Source organism: Myotis yumanensis, unplaced genomic scaffold (assembly GCF_028538775.1).
Source record: "Myotis yumanensis isolate MYYU_CA2020_CCGP unplaced genomic scaffold, mMyoYum1.0.hap1 SCAF_12, whole genome shotgun sequence".
Taxonomy (NCBI): domain Eukaryota; kingdom Metazoa; phylum Chordata; class Mammalia; order Chiroptera; family Vespertilionidae; genus Myotis; species Myotis yumanensis.
In genome coordinates this window covers 33,617,333-33,623,332 of record NW_027223763.1, presented here as the reverse complement: position 1 = coordinate 33,623,332, position 6,000 = coordinate 33,617,333, and the positions used below count along the sequence as shown (strand labels likewise).

The 6,000-nt window shown below is 44.5% G+C and overlaps 1 long non-coding RNA gene across 1 annotated transcript in view; it reads left to right on the top strand.

Moving 5' to 3' along the window:
- Window positions 1-297: 297 nt before the first annotated feature.
- LOC139021161 (uncharacterized) overlaps window positions 298-6,000 on the top strand; it is a 46,381-nt gene continuing 40,678 nt past the window's right edge. Inside the window, exon 1 of the long non-coding RNA XR_011473404.1 lies at window positions 298-377. This is a non-coding gene — a long non-coding RNA (uncharacterized lncRNA). The remainder of the gene's footprint in view (window positions 378-6,000) is intronic.

Sequence of the window (6,000 nt, the reverse complement as noted above, 5' to 3'; positions counted from 1 at the left end):
AAACCTAGAAGCAGGAGACGCGCGGCCCAGGTCGCCATGGAAACCGAGGCGGGGGCGGATCCCGGCTCGTGGGCGGGATCGCGCAGGGGCTGCCGGGTAGACGCCGCCGGAGTGGCCCCTGTGGGTTTAGCGAATATTGAGTGCAGACAGTGACATCTGGGTTCCCGTGTCCTGCAAGAGGTTAGACCCTGCGAGGACCCGGAGAGGGAAAAAGCAAGTTGCTTCCCAGCCCAGAACCTGCAAAGCTGCCAGATGTACAGTCACCTGTGTGGAAACCAAACTCTCACTGGTTAGAAACTCAGACCCCCGTCCCCGCTCCTGGGCTGATAAATCAAATAAATCTCCGCGGCGAGGACCCAGAATCTGGATTTAACCAGGTGCTTTATAGGGTCGGGAGGTTGGGAGACCCCGCCTTCGCCTAATCTTTTTACTCAACACCACTACCGCCACCCTATAATGGTAAAAGAATCCGCACCCCAGTATCCTCCCCAGCGCCCCTCCAAGGCGGGAGGTGAAGTGGGGGTGAGGGGGGTGGGACGGTCCTTGGACTCGGAAATGCAGAGCCCATTCAGTTGCTTGAATTGAGGTTTAGTAAGCTGCTCTTTGCGGGTTTCCCACTTGGGGGCAGCGTCGTTCTTCATGCCTGTGCATTGCGTAAAGCAGTGGTCCCAGGTGTTCCTTCCTGTTAATTGTGGCTGCAGTCTCCTTAATACAAACTCGATTAGAGAGCGGAGCTTGGATGCTGAGAGATACCTCCTTAGGAAGAATGGGCCGGTAGCAGAGCCTAGGGCTCTAAACGTGAGAAGCTCTTAGCTCCAATTCTTGGTTTACACTTGAGGTTGAGAACAAAGAATCCAGGCTTGCAAAGCCATAAGGTTCTTGTTGAGAATGACACCTGTGCACTAGACAACAGATTTCTCAGCCCTCTGAGCCTTATCCTTTATTGGGCAATGGGATGAGACCTCAGGATTGATTCAGACAGCCCCAGCCCTGGCTGGACTTGAAAACTAGGCCTGGGCCCTGGAAAACCCGGAGTCTCATCTGCTCATTTTCTGGTGAAATGTGGGAGGGACTCACTTCTGCACTAACGGGAATCCGCATGGTATAGTCCTCCCTGACAGTGAAACCTGAACCTGTAATATTTGCACAGCCTCCCTTAGAGGTCTGGGGGAGGCTCAGCTCAATAGAGGGAGGTAATCTATGGGTCTCTACTAGCCTATGCTTTTACCATGCCTTTTTATAATAACCTGTTTATAGGCCTGAATTCTGTGTTACTGCTGCTTAGGTTATAAGTAAGCACAGCTCGTTCTGTATTAGCCTGGAATGTACTTCTCCAATTCAAACTTCTGGATCGTGAATTGTTGTTAAAACGGGGTGAAGGGACTGAAATGAGTAAGGCCAAGTGAGCAGGCCACACATGCCCCTTGGGATAATAGTTGTTTCACACAAAAAGGGGCCCATAGTCAAATAAGGATGTAAAACATTTTATTAAATGTATTTCTTTATGTCAGGGCTTTTTTTTCAGAAGCTTTCCTAAATTAGCGTGCATTGTGACTCCTCAAGATAAAGCAACTATATATGCAGCATTTCTCACACTTACTTCCCATGGAGCCTTTTTTCTAAGAGGGACATGCAGAGCAACTAATCTGCAGGGCACACCTTGGGAAACACTAAACTGGAGTGACAGTAACCTCCCACAAAGTCTGTGTAAGGAAGGCAGCATGGTACAGAGCTGTGCCCGCGTCTGGTTTTTCAGTGAAGCGATGGCAAAATAGATTTGGACTGCCTTCTTCAGGAGCGGGATGGGAGCAGCCATTTGAAAAACAGAGGATAAAGAATTAATTTGCCAGGAGGACATGTCAACAGTTATGTTTCAGGTGCTTGATGTTCTTTAGTTTCCAGGCAGACCTCGTTTTATTGCATTTCACTTCATTTTGCTTCACAGATTTGCGTTTTGGTTGTTTTTTTTTTGTTTGTTTGTTTTTTTCACAAATTGAAGGCAAGACTTTCTACCAGCCAAAAGATTGACTTGCATTTACTGCAATGAGCTAGAACTGAAACAGCGACATCTTGAGGTATGCCTGTATTTAATCCTCACAACTACTCTCTGAGATTTCGGTTTATACCCATTTTAGAGAAAAAGAAACTAACACTAATTAATCAAATATCATGTCTGAGCTTGTGTAGGCAGGAAGTGATAGGGCTGGTATTTGGAGCCAGATCTTCCTTGAGTACATTGCAGAACCCAGGCCCTGCACCAGGGCAGCCAGCAGGGGATTGGGGGGGTGGGGGGGGGGGGGCACACTAGGTTTCATTTTCATGGTCACCTGAGCAATTAGTGCTGAAAAGTGAGAAAGAGAATAGTCAGCTTTCAAAGAGTGAGCAGAAGGCCTGGAAAGTTGGCTTTTGATGGTGGCAGCATCTAAGCCTTCTTCCAAAGATATATATGGTCAGGAAAAATTAGGAAATTTATTAGACTAGTGTCAAAGGAGTGACTTAGTAACTGACGGAATTTACATAGAGTCAGAGGAGAGAATCAAGTTTGTCTTTGAATTTCCTGGTTTTGTTGAATGGGGGAAGGAAATGCCATTAGTCAGGCTTGGCAACAGGAGAACCAAGGTTTTTTATTTATTCTAAAAAAATCTTTTACATTTTCGTTATTTTTCCGTTTTGTTTTGATGGAAAGCTAATGAGTTAGCCTTGAATAGAATGAACCTGAAGAACCAGTGAAATATTTAGGTGGACCAAAACAGGTGAAACTGGGGCTGCATTCTGGATTATACCAGTTTGGGCTGCAGGTGCTACTTAAAATCATTAGCATAGATAGGATCAGCTGGAGAAAGTGTTTTGCGATTCAAGAGGACAGACATTTCGGGACACCAGAGGAGAAAGCAATTTTGAAGGTGACACCGGTGATCCTTTAAACTTGTTCTGAGTTTCCCACCTTTTGCCATGCTCTACACAGACACAGAGCGGCAGCTGCTGTGCAAAATGGAGAATGGAGATGGCAAAGTACAGAGGGATTTCTTTGTGCTAAGGCTCAGTTTCCAGAAAGAAGTATGACTTTTTAGAACCCCAGGAAATTTCTCTCTCTCTCTCTCTCTCTCTCTCTCTCATATGTTTTAGGTTCACAGTCAAAGAAAGGCTGAATCCCCAGAGTGAATGAATCAAAATAAACCATAACATAAAAGTCTGTGCATTGAGCTTGCTCTTAAATGCTTGCTATCGTGTGTATCCTGCAGGACTCATGAGAAGGCCCATTTAAGCACAACAAAGATGCTTTCGGGAGTTCAGGAGGCTACCAGGTCAGCTGGTGGAGTTCCTCCTGGAGTGCTCCTCCTCCTATCGGTAGGCATGGCCAGAATGCCTTTTTGTCTGCAGATCTGGCCCGGAGTTAGCCAGACTCAAAGCACACATGTCTGAGAGAGATAGTTACCTGGCAGCATCGCTGTGTGAAACCGAATAAGAAGTCCCAGTGAAAGTGAGGATCAGAAATTAGAAGCTGGGAAAGGCACACACACTCAGCTGCTGAAAGAAAAGGGCCTGGGGCCTGCTGCTTTCATGTGTGGTTACAATGATAAACTAGCAGGGGTAGCTAGCGGGTGTCAGAAAATACCTGACAGCTCTTAGACTTGAGTAACTCTTTGATAACAGGCAGTATCCAACCTTCAAAAAAAAGTTTATTCCCAAAGTCATTTGTATGTCAGTTGTTTGAATCTGGAAATGCTTTCATTGTCAGAACAGTTCCTATAATTCATTTACCCTCATAGGCATTCACTCATTCTGTAGTAGCCAACAGATACTTAATAAGCACCTACTGTGTGCCCACTAGACTGCTAAACATATAGCAGTGAACAAACAGCCAAAAATATTCTTGCTATCATGGAACTTCAATTCTAGTGGGAGGAAACAGACAATAAATAAATAAGAAATAATTAAGAAACGCATGTTGTACATTAGATAATGATAAATACAAATAAGGAAAAATAAGTAGGCATGGGGGAAAGATGTGCTGAGGCCTATGTTCCTGGAAGGCCTTATTGAAAAGGGAACATTCGAGCAAGGACCTCAGAGTTGCAGAACTCTGAAGATATGTGGGGGATTGGCATCCAGGGCTGAGGGGAAAGTAAGTGCAAAGGCCCTGAGGTGAGAGCACGAGGGTTTGAAGATCAGTAATAGGTGGTGTGACTGGAGTAGACTGACAGGTAGAAGAATGACAAGAGGTGAGGTCAGAGAAGCAATGGGAAGCCTAGTTCTATAGTCTTGTTTTCCTTTTTCTCTGAGATGTGAACCTGTTAAAAGGCTTTGAGAAAAAGAATGATGTGATCTGACTTAGATTTTTAAATATTGAGATATAATACACTTTCTGCCTCCATCATCTGCCTACCCCTAACATTCCCCATGGCAGCACTGAGTGGGCATGTAGGGGACATCCTACTCTCCCTGGCTGCATGACTTCTCTCCTTTCTATTCTTTCATGCCTCGTAGTTGGCTCCAAATATCCAATCAATTCTGACGCACAGCCTTCCAGTCCTGTGCCTGACCAGCTATTGGCCATCTCAGAAGCCCCTTGGCATGGTCCATTGCTTTGGCCCAACAACATTAAATGTCAGTCTTCTTTTCAACTGCATACATTTTTTGGATTCTCTGAACAGGCTATTAGATCTCTGGCCTCCAGCCCACAGGTCCTGCCAGTGGATTACATTTCCAAAAGTTTGGCCTATAGGCCCAGATCAAATGTAAGTTGGATGTAAACTGCCTCCTTCTCTGTAGACCTCATGAGCTGCCCCTGCTCCACCATGAGAAGTAGATCTCTAACTTTGGCTAAATCCTTTCCCAGGCATGCTAATTCTTACTTGAAGGAAAGAGTCTATATTCTTCCAGGAGAGAATTCCCTAAACAGCACCATTATCTGCTCCCAGGACAAGAGGAAGGCCACTCCCTCTGTCCTCCTCTCAGACATCCCATTCTGTATAAGCAGGACTAGGCTTCTTTTTAATCTCTGCCTCTTTGCTTGACGAAGGTTTTCCTTTATTTGCAACTAAGCTTCTAACGAAATGAATTTTCCAAGTTTTCCTGACCACATGTCTTTTAAAGAAGGCTTACCTCCTGCCCACCATCAAATCCAACACGGGGCTTTCTTCTGCTCACTATTTCAGAGTTGACTGTCCTCTCTCTCCTCCCACTTTTCACCAGTAATTACTCAAGTGACCATGAAAATGAAACCAGTTGTAATCCCCAACCCTTGCTGGCTGCTCTGGTGCTGGGCTTGGGTTCTGCCATATATTGACAAAGACTGGCTCCAAATATCAGCCCTATCAATTCCTGCCTACACACGCTTGGCCATGGTATTTGAGTAATTCATGAGTGCCAGCTTTCTGTTTATAACACAAAACAATACCAGAAAGGAGAAAGTGGCAGAGGGAGAAATCAGGAGATCTGCAGAGAGCCTCCCTCACGTATACAGCAGAGCAGTGATCAACACAAGTACATGAGGCAGCTACTTCATAACTAGGGAAGAGCCTTCCAAAGAGATTAGAAGTAGTGTCTGCTCCCATCAGCAAGACTGAAAACTCATCCATCATTCATGGAGCTTTTGGTAGAACACACAGAAGATTCTTGCCTCAGAAGTGGGGCATTCTTAGCTCTATAACAAATTCTGTTCCACCCTCTCCTAACAAATCTCAAAAGCAAGTGCCAGAAGTTTCAAACTGTTTCTAAGAAACCTAGATTCATCTCAGAACAAAGCAAAAATATTTATAGGAATATAAAGGTATCCAGCATCTAACAAAGTAAAATTAACAATGTCTGGCATCCAATTAAAAATTACCGCTTAAAACATTACCATGTATACAAAGAAGAAAAGTGTGACACATAAGGAAAAGAAATGCAATTAAAACAAACCCAGAACTGTCAAAGTGTTTTAATTAATAGCCAAAGACATTAAATGTGTTTTATCTGTTCAACAGGTTAAGTAGAGACATGAAAGAGAACTTTAAA